Raw genomic sequence first — 17,443 nt, forward strand, 5'->3', positions numbered from 1 at the left:
GCATCTGACAACTAAAAGCCAGGGTCTTATTTATAGGCCCTGTTAGGGGCCGGCCCAGTGGTGCAACCATTAAGTGCGCACATTCCACTTCGGCAGCCCGGGGTTTGCCAATTCGGATCCCGGGTGCGGACATGGCACCGCTTGGCACGCCATGCTGTGGTAGGCGTCCCACATAGAAAGTAGAGGAAGATGGACATGGATGTTAGCTCAAGGCCAGTTTTTCTCAGCAAAAAGAGGAGGATTGGCAGCAAATGTTAGCTCAGAGCTAATCTTCCTCAAAAAATAAAATAAAATAACAAAAAAATATAGGCCCTGTTAGGGATTTACACTCCCTTCCCCACCAAGCTCATCTTTCATGATTCTAAGTTGGGGAGATAGCCAACCCCACATCCATCTTTGTGTGCCATATCGCCCAGTGGCATAGACTGGGTAATGGCCATAGTATATATGTATATATATTTAATAACGGCTTGATTGAGAGGTAATTCATGTACCATGAAATTCATCCATCTAACGTATACAACTCAGTGATTTTAGTATATTCACAAAGTTATGCAACCATCACCACAATCAGTTTTAGAACATTTCTATCACCTCCAAGAGAAAGCCCACACCCATTGGCAGTCACTCCCCATATCCTCTAACTTCCTTGCCCCAGGAAACTACTAATCTGCGTTCTATCTCTATGGATTTGCCTATTCTGGACATTTTATATAAATGGGATCAGACAATATGTGGTCCTCAGTGACTGGCTTCTTGCCCTTAGCATCATGTTTTCAAGGGGTGCCATCTTGGAGAATGTGTCAGTGCTTCATTCACTTTTGTTGCTGAATAATATTCCATTGTGTTGACATACCACATTTGGTTTATCCATTCATCAATTGGTGGACATTTGAGTTGTCTCCCTTTTGACTATTATGAATAATGCTCATAATACATTCATGTGCATGCTTTTGGGTGGTGAACATAAATATTTAACCTCAATTTCCACCAGCACCTTGGCTGAGAGGGTGCTTGAGACAAGCAAGGGAAGGTAGCCACAAAAGGCAGCCCATTTTCTGACTGGCACACTGGTGGAGCCCTGAAGGAGACGGAAGACAGGAGAGCTGGCTGCTTCTTAGAAAATTCAGCCTAATAAACAAGAGTTGAGGACTTGTTTTGTTCTAGGCACTGAGATGGGTGCTGGGCTGTAGCCTCCTGCCTCTCTCCTTCTCAACACTCCTTTATGAGCTCCTCCTCCCTGCCAGACTGAAGTATCCCCAAGGGGCGTGGCCTAGTGGAAAAGCAGAGCTTGAATTCAGGACACTAAGTACCTTGGTGACTCGTAGTTCCTGTTCTGGAGCTACAGTAGCCCACTGGAGGGGCATCCAGCCTAGTGCTGGGGAATCAGGGAAGGCTTCTCAGAGGGGGTGACTTTTGTTCTTCCCACATTATACGATATGAATTTCTAAACGTATAAAACCTTACATGCTCATTGCCTGGTTTAACAACTGTTAACGTCTGGCTAGGTTTTTTCTAATTTTTTTCTGGAGAATTTTAAAGTTTTTTAGACATTGCGACAGTTCACCCATTTCAGTGCATATTTTAGAAATGAGGATACTTTCCTGTATACAATACCCTTATCACACTGACGTAAGTCATAATATTTCTTTAATATCTTTAATACCCAGTTCATATTCAAATTTCCCCAATTATTTAGAAAACCTTATTTACGGTTGCTTTGAATGAAAGAGGATCTAATTCGGGTGGGGGGCCCCTTTCATCTACGACATGAAGAGAGGGTGAGGGGGCTCTGTGGGCAGAGGCAGCTCCGGAGCAAAGGCTCAGGGAGGAGTCTGAACAGGGGCAGCAGGACCTGTGGAAAACAGGTGCACCCGGAGCTTGGAGAAGACTGCTTGAGGAAGAGGGGGCCTGATCCGAGCCTCTGTAGGGTCCGTCCTGGCCATGCTGTGTTCCCACTGGATGAGAGGGGGACCCTCCTGGGCACAGGTCAGCCATACCCAGAGCATGGGGCCGTGAAGAAAGGAAGGGACTGCTGGATCTTGTCATGATCCTGGAAGCTGACTTCATAATGTCCCGTCTGGCCCTGAAGGACTTGAAACCTTCCTTCAGCCAGGGGATAGGTCAGTCCTTCGATCTGCTGCTTTGGAAATTTCCCCTGATGATTGATCCGTTGTTGCTCACCTTGTGCTCACTACATTATCCTGGGACTTCCAGGGCAGTGCTCTTTCTACGGTGTCGTGCCTTTCCTCCCGCAACCTCAGGCACACTGGGACATGGCAGGTCCAGACTGAGTGACAGTCCCGGATAGCTCTCCTGACTCCCAGGTGTGCTGCTGTGGCACCACTGGGTGACTCTGCCTGGTTCTAATCGCTGAGTTGATCATCAGAGAAGGAAATAGCTGAAGTCTCTGTTCTGAGCCCTGTCCTTTGAGAGCAGCTGGGTGCTCCCAATGTGGGCAAAGAGGTGACCTTTTGAGAGTCAAACTCTGCTTTCCTTCAGCCATTCATCCATGTCTCTCAGATGTTGCTTCTTTCTCTTTGATGGAGCTTCAGATGGAAGCTGCTCTTCGGCTTGAGCCTTGCTGTCCCGAGTTCATGTGACAACCTGTGATTCCACTTGGATGTACAGATGAGCATTTCAACTCAGCCAGCAGAGATGGAGGGGCTGGAGGCAGGGGCGCTGGCCATCTATGACCACACCCAGCACAGCACTGTGAAGCCCAGGCGTCTGTCTCTCCCTGGGGCCCCAGTGCTCCAGGCAGCGGGGTGTGGGGTGGGAAGGGGCAGTACTTTAGTTCAGGCCTTACCTTTCCAGAAACTTCTTTATCAGCTTACTTCATCAGGCTCACCAATCAAGCGCTCAAGAGTTAGATAAATAATTCAGGAGCCCAATTTTATTCACTCATTCATTTATTGACTCATTCAACACATATTTATTAGCACATTCTGGTTGCCAGGCACTGTTTTAGGGGCTGGGCATACAGTGATAAAAGACACAGAGTTCCCACCCTCGCAGGGCTGCAGTCCAGTACATTCGTTTACAGCTAATTGGCTTTTTGTTTTTGTTTTTTTTTTTTTTGAGGAAGATTAGCTCTGAGATAACTGCTGCCAATCCTCTTTTTACTGAGGAAGACTGGCCCTGAGCTAACATCCATGCCCATCTTCCTCTATTTTATATATGGGACGCCTGCCACAGCATGGCTTTGCAAGTGGTGCCATGTCCTCACCTGAGATCCGAACTGGTGAACCCCAGGCTGCCGAAGCGGAAGGTGTGAACTTAACCGCTGCGCCACCAGGCTGGCCCCAACAGTTAATTGGTTTTAACCAAGAGACAGAACAGCTAGAGCATTGAGCACCCGTGTCAGCTGACCTACCATGGATGGGGTCAAAACAATGGTGTGGTCCCTGGACCTTAATGACTGATTTTGGTCCCTGGACCACCAGAAACGTCTCAAGAGTCTGCAGTGGTGCCCACTTCAGGAAACCCTGTTCTGTATCATCAAGTACTATCTTAAGGCATTGCACCTGTCACCACAATTGGCCTAGCCAGGTCCTAAAACCTCTCAGCCCCCACTCATCCTTCCCCAGGGAGCATCACTTCCATAGATGGTGCAGCTCATCCTTGTCCTGGGTGTTCCACCAGGACTTGCTCTGGGAGGGTAAGTAGGGGAATGGTTTGAACCTGTTTTCTAACTATACCCCATAGGTTCTTTTTCAAGACTTAGGGTTGTAGCTTTTAAAATTATTATTATTTAGGAGCCAGTCCCATGGCAGAGTGGTTAAGTTCACACACTCCACTTCGGGGGCCCAGGGGGTTTCGCTGGTTCGGATCCTGGGCGCGGACGTGGCACTGCTCATCAGGCCACATTGAGGCGGCATCCCACATGCCACAACTAAATATACAATTATGTACTGGGGGGATTTGGGGAAGAAAAAGCAGAAAGAAAAAAAAAGATTGGCAACAACTCCATGAGGTAGGTGCTAACATTATCCTCTTCATTTCACAAATGAAGAAACTAAGGCTTGGTAAGTTTAAGGGACAGAGCCGGGAGGAAATCTACTATCCTCCTCCAGAGCCCTGCTCTTAACCACGGTGACATGTGTCACTTTGGGATGTACTTGAAACAATGCCACACTCAGGAAGTTTTCCAGACCTGCAGGAAGAAGATAGAGACTGGCAATTCCGGAGGAGATATTATCTAGGGATTCCCAGGTCCCCAAACCTGCTGAGCTTTGTCAATTACAGATTGCCAGGCCCCCTTGCAGACTGCCTGCATCAGAATTTCTGGATGGAAGCAACAAAACTCACTATGCCAAAGGTCCCCCAAATGATTCTGATGCGGCTGACCAGGTGCCAGCCTTGGGGAACCTCAGGTGTACCCCCTCCACTTTATAGGAGAGGAAGCTGAGGCTTGGCAGAGTTGCACGACTTTAACTAGGTCCTGCAGCTGGGTTTAGCTCCTTACAGAACAGGGGTAACCCAGGGAGGATCTGATGAGGGTAGAACCGTGGAGAACCCAGGTGTACGTTCTTCCCGGACTCCCTCCCTCTCAGATGATTTTCTGGGGGACAGGCGTCGGCTGGGTTTTCTCTGCACTGGCAGTAAACCCTGGGGCAGGTGGGCTCCTCTCTGAAAGTTGGACACAATGGAGATAAGTTTCCAGAAAGTCTCAGGCTGAACATAGAATAGCTCTGAGACGGGTGAGTTAGATTCACGCAGGATGTCTAACGGGCTAATCATATGAAATGCTTGAGCCATGTTTCTCACATGAGGACAATTACATGAGGTCCCCAGAATACCCCTGGGCCCATGGATTGAGATGGATCTTGGGTTGGAAGTCCCACAATAGAAGACCCAGTGTGATAGTTGCGCTACTTATGGAGCTATACCATTGTCAGTTTAATTCTTCATTGGATTTTTGGCTAAGAGTAGTTGCTTAGTTTGACCACAAGGTAGCGCTAATGGGCTTGGTGTCCAATGGTTGGGGGACGGTAGGCATTGTAGACTTTAAAAAGAAAATCTCAATAATGTCTCCTTAATTGATCAAATCTTCATTCTTTTCTCTTTTCTGCACTTTCCAAATTTTATGCAATGAGCTCGCATCGTTTTTATAAAAGCAGAATTGAGGGGCGGGGGAAAATTACCACTCGATATGTAAACTTATTTTGATATATTAACTTGGGGCAAATTTTCCTTACTTGATTGTGGTTATATAGTAGTATAATTGCTTAATAGTTTTTAAACTTGAAATTATAATAACTCTCTATGTTTCAACAAGACTCATTGCTGCACATTATACAGTGACCATATATTGAGGGCTCACTTGGAACCAGGCAAACTATTTGCTGAGTGACTTCCATGCGTTTTTACTTGATCCTCATAACGACAGCGCCCACTGCATGAGGTGGACACTATTCCTACCCATATTTTATCTGTGAGTAAAATGATGCTTTGTGAAGACTTGATAGTAAATGGTGGAGTGAGCCTTCTAATGTCACTGCCTTTCTCTAATCACAGTGCTGTTTCGTTGGGTATTACCATAACTTACTTAACCATTTGCCTAGTCTGTCCATTTAATTTATTACCAAATTTAATTATTATAAATAAAGCTGCAGAAAACATCTTTATGTATAAAGCTTTTTCTGGATTCAGAAAATATTTCTAGAAGTGAACTTGTCAAATAGAAACATTTTTAAGACTCAATAAATACACAACTCCAAATAGGAGAAAAATTTCAGGAAAACTTGAACTCTGGCTGGATATTTTATGATATTAAGGAATTATTGTTCATTTTTCTAGGCATGCTAATGATATTGTGGCTATGTATTTTTACAGAGCCTTTCCTGGGGATACATTGGGAAGTATTTACAATGAAATAATATTGTCTAGAATTTGTAAAAATAATCCAGTTGAGGGAGGAGTTGGGGATCAATGAAAAAAGCTTAGGCCTGTGTCAATCATTGATAAAGCTGGGTTATGGGTACATAGATGTCGATTATGCTCTTCTGTCTACTTTTGTCTCTGTTTGAAAATTTCTTTTTTTTTTTTTTTTTTGAGGAAGATTAGCCCTGAGCTAACTACTGCCAATCCTCCTCTTTTTGCTGAGGAAGCCTGGCCCTGAGCTAACATCCATGCCCATCTTCCTCTACTTTATACATGGTACGCCCAACATAGCATGGCCTTTGCCAAATGGTGCCGTGTCTGCACCCGGGATCTGAACTGGAGAACCCCGGGCCGCCAAGAAGTGGAACGTGTGAACTTAACCACTGTGCCACCAGGCCGGCCCCTGTTTGAAAATTTCTATGATAAAAAGTTTAAAATATGTCTATAAAATAATCTTGTAATCTGTAAGAGAAACCAGCCCCATAATGCTTAGTCTTCCTAATTAGCGAGAAAGGCAGAAAAAGGGGGTAGATTTCTAGAACAGTTTTGCTCAACTCCTTCTCTCCATCAAATAAGAGTTAAGGTCTCCCTAAAACAAAAACATATCAATTGATTTCATTTTGCTAAGACTTTTATTTCTTTTTTAATAGGATTATAGAGCTGGAAAGGGTCTTAGAGATCTGGTCCTCGTTTTTTAAACTTCTGAGAATCCTCTTCTGAATTATAATCAATGCTCTCGTGACAATTTCCTGCACACACTACCCAGCCATAGTTTGGGGCAGGATTTGTCAGATTTCTGGAAGCGTCCAGTGTTCTCCTTCATAGGGGAGAAACTTGTCTATCATTTTAAATTTAAAAGGTGAAATGATTTGTGTTTCGTGGACACAGGTGAGCACTGAGCATTTGGAGACCGTCCCCTGGGGTCTGGGGACGGGGGACACAGCTTCAAAGGAAAGAGAGCTATCCCTCAGGTCACTGTGCACACACACACACCTGCATAGTTTTACTCACATTCCTTCCCTCCCCCCCACTTCCTCCTGTGTGCTGGCACCTTCTATCCACCCTGCCACATTCTTTCCCCGGGGCACACAGGCCTCACCTGGCCAACACTGCCAGCGTCAGCAGCCAGGCTTGGGCCTGTCACAAGGCCTTGCTCAGTGCAACTCATCCCCAGCAGCGTAGACTCAAAAGAGGAGGATGAGGAAAGACAGCGAACAATGCGGTACCCCTCTCTGCAGGTCTTGGTTCTTCAGTCCTCAAGAGTCATTAAGGGAAAGCAAAATTTAGCGTACCCTCCCCCCTCTTTTTTTCCCCCGGACTTGGCCACAGAAACAGGAATTTCTACCTCTCCTTATATATTCCATGTGATTTAGGAAATAAAATCTTTTAAGGCAGAGGGAGGTCATTCCCTTAAACAAATACTGCTACTGCAGGGTTGTATTGAGTTCAGCGGATGTTGGATATAAAGTCATGGAGTCATCGTCTTCCTCCCACTATATATGGCAAGGATCTTTGTACTTTTCCCCAGGCCTTAGAAATTCCATCCTAAAGATTCAGACTAAAGGGTTTGTGCCTCATTTTTCTCGTGGTGCTGCTCTGTACCCTCGATAGAACTCGTCAGTTTGAGGCTTCTGAGGCATAGAAAGAAATGTCTGTCACACCACTGTAGAGTGAGAACAAGCACTCTGGCTCATCCCAGTGGCTTTTAGCCTAAAAATATCTCAGCTCAGCTTGCGGGAACTTTTTCTGTCTTTCCTTCTAGTAGACAAGGCTGGAGTCAGACAGGACTTTTCCAAATTCTAGCTGGATAGAGCATGTGTCTGTAAGGGCCAAGATAAAGAGTCGAGAGGTGTTTCCTTGGGTCCAACAGGCTCAGAGAAACCCTTCACTGTTTCTTAGTGGACATCTTCCTTCATAATGAGTGTTTCTTGAGGGCCTACGATGGGCCTGGTCTTGCAGAAAGAGGGAGGCACAAGATCCAGTCCCTGTTCTCCTGGAGCGCCCGGTCCAGGGGCAGAGATGCTAATAATTACTTGAATCACTCTTTTGATAAGTGTCACAAAGGAGATAAACAACACCTGAGAGATGTTGGTCACTCTCATTTATAAGCCAGGGGCAAAGGAAATGTGTCGCCAGGGAGACAGGGCTTGATTTCATCTTTAGAGGAGAAAGAGTCTGGTAAAGGTGAAGAGGTCTGAGAAGGAGGTGGATATTGATGGGAATGATCCAGTAGAGAGGAAGAAATTGATTGTGCAGGAAAAAGGGGGAGGATGATTGCAGGAGTAAACTCCCAGGAAGCCAGCGGGTTTAGGCCTTGGATAGGATGAAGGACAGAGAGCAGTGGCATGCATGCAAGTGCCACAGGTAGACCTGGTGCTGAGGGGATGGCGGGTTCCCGTCTGGCTGGGCCTGTATTTCCGGGGAAGGATGAGATGAGGTCAGTAGCTGAGGGGGGAAGGAGGTGTTGGGCATCTGAAGAGAGAACAATCATAGTTGTCTCAGAGAGTGGGAAAGTGAACTTACCGAGGAAATGTGTGCTTGTTGGCCAGCGTTGAGTGCCCATTTGAGGTCTGTGACTATTGATTTAAAGTGGAAGCTCTGAGTGAGGATAAAAGCATAGGGTTCGGGTAAGAGCTGATAGTGGCCATGGAGACGAAGAGAAGCAGACAAATTTGAGAGTTTGGATGTGCCCAAACCAGGACTTGCTCATGGATTGGATGTGACAAGGAAAGGATGAAATCAAGAATAACTCATTGTTCTTGAGCAAGTATGTTGGTTGGCAACATGCCATTGACTAAGGTGGGGGTGGGCAGAGACCAAGAGCTCTGAAGCATTTTAACATGAGATGATGATCAGGCATCCACAAGAGACCAAGCAGGCCATTGCGTAAGGCTAGAGCATAAGTGGGAGGCCCTGTGTTTCCTCCTCTGCTTTGAAATGTATGAAAACTATACCATGAGCTGGGCCTGAGTATGTGACACCCTAATTTGCACAAAGAGGAGGAAAGGCTTTGGCACTAGATTGCAAGCTCCTTGCAGGCAGGGCCTGGGTTTTGTTCCCTGCTGTGTCTCTAGCACCTTGCAGAGCACCCAGAAGACAGTAGGTGCTCAATCAGTATTTTCTGGCTGGATAGATGAACAACATGATGGTTCCCCCAACCCCAGCCTCAGGAAACTGAGTGACTTTCTAAAGTCCGGTACAGACAAGTTCGTAGCTTAATGGGAGAGGCCTTACTAATTATGATGACAATGACAATGATTTAGGGATGACTTATAGTCAGGAAAGGACAATTGCTCTTCTGAATAATCATCTATACAGGTCACACCATGATTGCTCAGAGTGATGTGAGTGACAAGGTGGGTGTCGGAGGTTGGGGTGGGGGATTAGAAAATGAGTGGGAGGTAATTCCAATTCCACCAGTAAACTGGGTTTGCTTTGTGACCTCAGGCCAGCTACTTGACTTCTCCAACCTCTTAATTTGTTTTTTTGGTTTTTTTTTTTTTACGGGAGTGATAGAGATCTACAACCTCAAATGTCTGTAGGCACTCTAATAAAATTGTGGTGCCTCTGTGGCAAACAAGGGAACCTAATAAACCAGAAGCTGAGCATCGGTTCTCAGAAGCAGAGACTGTCACTACTTTAGGAAACAGCCAGGGCCCTGGATACTGTGAAAGAGGCCAATCATTTTCTAGCCAAAAAACCACACGGTCTTGAGGAAGGGTAGATGGAAAACATAGTCTGCGTTTGTTCTGCTCTTTGCTCGTATGTCCCAGGGACCTGTTGGGAGTGTTCCCACCTTCCTCTGGCTGAATGCAGCAGGTGCTACCTTTAAGGTGAGCCTGCTAATCTCCTCTTGTCAAGTTACACAGCCCCATGATTGAAATCACCAGGAGAGCTTCAAGAGGACCAGGGGCCTGGAGTGTGTGTGTACCCCAGAAAGAAAGAAGGAACTTGCATAGGAGAGAGGAACAGAGATGCTACAGACGCTGGAGTCTTCCTACAAGGTGAAGTAAGGCCATGTGGCAGGAAGCCAAGTAAGCACCATAAAGCAGTAGATATGGAAACTTGCAGAATGTAAGGCATGGAATGGCCTAACCTCTGTGATTTTATAGAAAAGGAAACTGAAGCCCAACAAAGGTCATCCGTTTATTTACCTGACAGTTCTCAAGAGCCAATTATGTGCCACATGCAGAGCCAGTGTTTTGGTTAAATATTGCTGCATGATACATCACCGCAAAACTCAGAAGCTTAAAACAACGGCCATTTTATTATTTCTCACAGATCTGTGGGTTGACTGAGCTCAGCTGTGTGGCTGTTTTGCTCCATGTGGTAATGGCTAAGGCTGTGGTCATCTGGAGCAAGACTCAGCTGGAACCTCCAAGATGCTCACCCACAGAGATGGCAGTTGGGGCTGACTGTTGGCTGGGTGTTTTACCTGGCATGCCTCAGTTCTCTTCTATAGGGCTTCTCTACGTGGGTTGGGCTTCTCAAAGTATGGTGGCCAATTTCCAAGAGCCAGGAAGTAGAATCTGTCAGTCCTCTTAAGGCCTGGGCTCAGAAGTCCCAGAATGCCACTGCTGCTGCACTCTGTTGGTCAAAGCCAGTCACAGAGTGTATCAGTTATCTACTGCTACATAAGCAATAATCCCAAAACTTAATAGTTTAAAATGATGATAAATATTTATCTCCCAGTTTCTGTGGACTAGTCAGGCATTATGGAGCAGTTTTGCTGGGCGGTTCTGGCTTAGGATAGATATCTCATGAGATGCAGACAAAATGTCAACCAGAGCTGCACTCATCTGAAGTCTTGACTGGGACTGGAGGATCCATTTCCAAGGTGGCTCCCTCATATAATTGGCTAACTGATGCTTGCTGTTGGAAGAGGACTCAGCTCTTCTGTACCTGGGCTTCTCCACAGGCTGCTTGAGTGTCCTCATGACATGGTGGCTGGTTCCCCCACAGCGAGTGATCCAAGAGACCCAGGCAGAAGCCTCAATGCCCTTTATGGGCTAGCCTCACAAGTCAGACTTCATCACCTCTGCCACACTTTTTTTGTCACATAGACTAGCCCTGATTCACAGTGGAAGGAGACTATGAGAGGGTATGAATGACTAAGAAGTGAGGACCTCTGGGACCATCTTGGAGGCTGGCTACCACACAGAAAACTAGTGGCAGAGAAGGAATGTCTATCATCTTATTATACAGATGACAAACCTGAGGCTCAGAAAAAGTAAATTATATGCCCAAAGTCATATTGTAAGTGATGGAGCTGTGATTAATACTCAGACCCTTCTGACTCTAAGCCAAGCCCTTCTTTCCCTTATCCTGTACTGCTGCTCATTATGTTACAATATTAAATTTTAAATAGGGAATACAAAATTGCATATAGGGTAAAATAGTAGCTATGTAAAACAAACTATGCTTTTAAAAAGAACAGAAGGAAATGCAAACAAAATGTTGACAATTGTTAGTAAGTGGTAAGAAAATAAGTGAGTTTTTTTCTTCCTCTTCTACGTTTCTGTGTTTTTTTTAATACTCTAACCTGAGCTTCTATCACTTTCATAACAGAAAAACCCAAACCATTTCCTGCTATGGTGGATTGCACAGGCCCAGCAGGAAAGGGGCCCCACGGGTCTGGGAGAGGAGCTGGGAGGGTGGGGGGAGGAGCCCTCCACCTCTGGATTTTGGTTCCTCCTCTGCTGTGTGGCTTCATTGTGCTTAGAGTGTCTGGTTCTTCTGAAAGTCACATGGCTGTTAATGAGCTCACCTGTGCAAACAATGCTGCCCCCCCCCCCCCCCGCCTGCCCCCCTCAGCTGTGGTGTGGGAGGAAGAACCTCCTCAGAAAGAAGAGCTATGTTTCCCACACTCCTGGGGTGGGCAGAGCAAAGGAAACTAGAGGGCTGATGTTTCCCCTTCTTCATATCTATAATGCTGTTTTCTAGTCCACCATCAAGGTGGCTGCCTGTCCAATGAGTTTATGTACTGGGACAAGAGAGCATACTTCAAATTGATGCTTCTCTGGAAACTCCAAAATACGTAGTCACAGTACATAGAAGCTATTTGGTTGTTTGGAGGATTAGAAGTCTTTTTTGGATTCCTACAACCATGTGATATCTTTTTTTCCTTCTATTTTTGAGGCTTAAGCATATCACCCCATTGTCTTCCTGCATGCATTACATTCTGTGGCCAGAAATTTTCCATAGAGTAAAAAACAACAGCTTCCATTAATTGGGCACCTATTACGTAAAGATGCTGTATTAAGTGTTTATACATACAGTTAATCTTCACAATAACATAAAATGTGGCTATCTCCAATTTACAGATGAGGAAACAGGGGCTCAAGGAGGTTCAATATCTTCTCCAAAGTCTCATGGCTCAGAAATGACAGAGGCAAAACCTGAACCCAGGTCCAAACAACCCCAAAGTCATTAGCATAATGCTACTTCCCTAAAAAGAACATTATAAGAATATTAAAAGACATTTGAAATCTTTTTTTTTTAAAGATTTTATTTTTCCTTTTTCTCCCCAAAGCTCCCCAGTACATAGTTGTTTATTTTTAGTTGTGGGTCCTTCTAGTTGTGGCATGTGGGATGCCGCCTCAGCACGGCCTGATGACTGGTGCCATGTCTGCGCCCAGGATTGGAACCAGTGAAACCCTGGGCTGCCGAAGCAGAGCTTGGGAACTTAACCACTTGGCCACAGGGCTGGCCCCGACATTTGAAATCTTATATCCCTCCATCCTAATTTAAGATGGCAGCTATTTAAGATGGGGATAGTGCAAAGTCCCTCTTACTGGAAATGGACTCTGTATCAGAAACCTCTTATGTACCAGTTGAGATCTTCCAGCCACTACTGTAGCATCCAATTCTGTGAATACTCCTACCAGCTTCCAGCAGGTGCAATCTGACAGTGTCTTACCTCGGGCCCACAGCTCGTACCTCTCAGCCCCTGCCCAGGGCATCTCTGTCAACACCACTTGGTGCCAGGTCAGTGCATCCTGGAAGCAGGGCTCAGGCCCCTGTGCAGAGCCTTTCACCAACCGGGGCAGAAGACATTGGATAAGTGGCTTCTGCTTTCTAAACATCCCAGATGGTGGGTCCTGAGATGTTTTTCATAGGGCTTCTCAGTCCCTCCAAATCAAGCAGCCAGGAACGCGGCCACCCCAATAACACATGATCAAACACCTCTGCCTACATTTTCACTTCAGTCCCTGAGCCTCAAGTATACTCCCTGGGCTCACGGTCCCCAGTAATGTACCTGCATGTGAGCTTTTGTCTCAAGCTCTGCAATCCGGGGAACCCTGGCCAAAACAGATTCAAACATTTTCTTTGCCTAAGCTCTCACTCAAATATAGACCATGTTTGTCTTCTGAATGGCATAGGTGCTGAGTAGAATAGCCACATGGAAATGGCAAAGGCTAGCAATTCCACTATTTCCATTTACAATCCAGTTTAACAACCTGTTTGGGAGCTGACATTTCCCACCCATTTCTAGCTACTCTAAATCAGGAAATATAAATCACCTTTTCACGATGAAAAAAAACCCAAACTAACCTTCCTTTATGTTTAGGTGGATGATCATGCAGTTAAATGGCTAGCTGAGCCCTCCCACTGCTGCTACTTATGGGGCGATGTGTTCTGGTGGGAATGCAAGATGTAGGGCAGAGGCCAGCACTCGTTGGCTGCACTGCTGACCCTCCATCCCTGGAGTTAGAATTGTGCTCCAGGGTGATTCCGGGAAAGCTGGAGATTGAATCTCCGGTGCTGGGGTGGAGCAGAAGGCCTGGTGCTTGGATGGTGGCAAGGATGGCCGGTGATGTCAAGGCCATAGGAAAAGTGAGGGAGTAACAGCTGTGTGTGTATTCATTCTCTGTGCGGAGCATTGGGAGGGCCCCTGAGAGGCAAGGCACAGAGTAAGTGGGGAAAGGGAGGGAAATGTCAGTCTTTCTCCCTAGAAATTCCGCTCTGGTTCTGCTCCATATCAATTAGAAGCCACCATTCCCCCAATGGCCCTTGAAATGACAGAGAATTGAGACATTTATATTTAATAACCTTGCGTCTCATGTGCTAACTAGCAAAGTAAATAATGGACATCACCCTGCCATTTGCTGCTCCATTATGGCCAGGAGTTCACAGGAGCATCAACCCACTGGCTGAGGCATCTCTAAAGCCCCTGAAGACTTCCCTCCAGTAGCACCTGGCACAGGTGCTCCTGTCTCCATGATGGCGGGAGTCCTGATTATTGACAGGTTTTTATTTTAGAAGGAAAACTAGATGAGAATGATGCTTTCGCTATCCCTATCATCTCAGAGAGTCACCCCAGTGGTGATGCAGAGTGAACAGAAAGTGCTGGAAGCTATACAGTCTCTGATGATTCTCCATAAGGAGCCTGGGGAGGGGAAAAACCAGGTGTTGAGCATCTTCAGAAACTCCAATTCTGTGACCACACCTGAGCTTCTCATCGCTCTGAATTGTTCTCCTGTGAAAACGTCACCTCCTCCACCCCACTCTAAATGGACACAAAGTCTGGTTCTTTGCCTCTCTCCTGCCTCCACATATTTCCTCCTATTCATCCCCTCTTCCTTGGATTTCCTTCTATTTCCATCCAACAATAGAACCCATGATCCATCACTTCAACCACCCTGTTGTCAGTACCCAAACTGTTCTGTGTTCCTCCTGTTCCTGACCATGGAAATTCCTGACTCTGGATTCTCCACACCTGGGCCCAGCTCCCAGCCCCTGATAACCATCTATCCCACTCGGCAGTCCTGCAGGTGCCTCAAATGCATGGGTCCTCATGGCTGCCCAGAATGCTCCCTCTCAGCCTCATAGCTCCCTCTTTCATTCCTCTCAGGGGCCCTTCCAGTTCTTCACTGTTTCCCTCGAAGGCCCTGTCACCACCTCCCACTCTGAGAGGACTCTGAAGACTTTTAGAGCTAAAAAGAGGCCTGCAGGCAGGAATTTCCTCCACTTCCTGCTCCACCTATGAATGCATCTGCACCCACACCCATTCTCATCTGCCTCCAGCTTATGGCAATGGGAGGGCAGACTCTCTTCTGCCCCAGGGTAATTCCCTTGTCTCCCTGGGCTTTCTGGTACTCTGCCCCAGTGGTCCTCTCCTGCCCAGCCCCTTCATTCTCTTTTTAAAGCTCTTCTCAGCCCAGCTCTGGGGAGCATTTCCAGACCCACCTACACTGCTTTTGTCAGTGACCCCAATAACCTTCTAATTTCCAACTCCCAAGGTATACTGTTCAGACCTCTTCTAACTTGACCCTTCTGAGGTATGTGTTGCTGTTGACCACTCCCTCCTTCTCCAGTCTCTTCTCCTTTGGTGACAACACTCTTACTTGGATTTTTATCACCCTTCTGATTTCTCTTCTTAATAGCCTTCATCTGGCTACCCTGAGGCATTATTGGAGTTCCCCAGGGGTTATAAGTGCCTATTCTGTGCCCCAAAGCTCCTGGGCTTCCCTTCATGGAAGCCTATAGTGGTCTAGCAGCTTGTCTTTCTCTACTACATCCAGTGCCAAAAGTCCACTTTTTTTTTACCCTTTGTTACAAGAACCTTCATCTCCATACCCAGCACTCAGCACACCACTTGGTACTTACTGAGTTCTCCTTCATTGCTCGTTAAAGGTGCAGCTGTGGCACAATGGATCCCTAACCTTTTTTTTGACGTACAAGTGGATCAACTTTTTGTTTTTGAGTACTTCGTAACCATTTCTCCCCCAAAAGTGCAATGCAGTGTCAAAAAACTGAATTAAAAATCTTAGAGTGGGGCCGCCCCCATGGCTGAGTGATTAAGTTTGCGTGCTCCGCTGCAGGCGGCCCAGTGTTTCGTTGGTTCGAATCCTGGGCGCGGACATGGCACTGCTCATCAAACCATGCTGAGGCAGCGTCCCACATGCCACAACTAGAAGGACCCACAACGAAGAATATACAACTATGTACCGGGGGGGCTTTGGGAGAAAAAGGAAAAAATAAAATTTTTTAAAAAAAAAAATCTTAGAGCATTTTTTGGTTTAGCATTCTAGGAGAAAATAGGGATTATTTTGAAATGTCATAATAGGGAATAATTCAGGTATACCAGAACCTATGTAGGCTTAACTGAAGCCTGGGTAGTGAGAGAGACTATGGTGATGGTTGGGGGAAGGGAGACAGGTGACAGAGTAATAACTTGGGCTTGAATTTCTCTGACTTCTACCTCTACTGTAAGTGCAGAAATTTAGTTCACTTTGTATATGCTGTACCTATAGAGCAGCCATTCAGGGGACAAAGTAAGGAATTTTGCTTGATATCTGAATTTAGCATCACAATCCCAGACCTTTGCCATATGTGGCCATAGTGAGTCAAGGATGCCAAGCTCTAAAATCACTCTTTTTATTTGTAAGTTCAAAGTATGTATGTATGTATATATACATATATATATATATTCATATATATTCTTTATGGGATTTAGTTTTCATACGAGCCCAAGGCGGCAGAATTTGTTATTATCCCATTTTACAGATGAGCAATCTGAGGCTCAAAGAGATTTAATTATATAACTTGTTCAAGGTCAAATAGATGGTAAGTTGGAGCAATGGAATTTAAACTCCAAGGCAGTGCTCCTATATTATACTCTTTTGGTGAAGATTTAGTGATATTTGCTTCTTTTGCCTTTTGAAGTTATCCATCCTGTTCCTGGCAGCAAGCAAGGGCATTTTGGCAGGCAGTGGAGCAGAGCAGTTAGGAGAAGCCTGGTCATTAGAGTCATGAATGCTGGCACTTTCTTTAGCTAGTCTTGTGATCTTGGACATATCAGCAATCCTTTGTGAGTTTCAGTTTCTGCATCTGTAAAATCGAGAAAATAATCATATCTACCACTAAGGGTTATTGTAAAGTTTCAATGAATTAATATGTGCAAAGGCCTTGACAGCGTATCTGGCACATAGTAATCTCTTAATAGGTAGAAGCGTTAATATTATTTTATTATATGTTCATTTATTTTTCAAAGCATCCAAATTCCTTACTTTTAAAAGAAGGGATCCTTCTAAGTGTTCATGCTGGATCTCATTGGCCTTTAGTTTGAGGTCAGACTGATAATGTATTAATTAATCTAATATATAGGTAGAGCTTGGCATGGACAAGGAGGGTGGCGGCCACTCTGAGATGTACACTCCCAGCTTCCAAGGACTCTTGCAGTAGTGCAGGTCCATGCTCCCCCATGGTGCAGCCCCAGGTGGGGGGGTTTAAAATGTAGCTGAGAAGATCTTTGAGCTGTTTCTCTATTGATAACTGCCCTTGTTGCACATTTTCAGATATCGACAACAGGAGCCCTCTCCTGTTGAGACAAGCGCTCCTTTTCCTTTGGGAAGGCCAAGGGAAGGCAAATGGTGATCCCGGGCAGTAATTTGTGCAACCCAGAGATTTAACCCTGATGAGTCTGATCAATCTGTGTGCGGAGCCTGTTTTTGGCAAACATAGCACCCATCAGATATCACAGCCAAAAAAGGATTGTTCTGTGGAGGCCATTTGCTCCTCAAAAGAGGGGTCTGGGTGGAAGGGGGCTGACCTT

Source organism: Equus caballus, chromosome 11 (genome assembly GCF_041296265.1).
Source record: "Equus caballus isolate H_3958 breed thoroughbred chromosome 11, TB-T2T, whole genome shotgun sequence".
In the NCBI taxonomy this organism is placed as follows: Eukaryota; Metazoa; Chordata; class Mammalia; order Perissodactyla; family Equidae; genus Equus; species Equus caballus.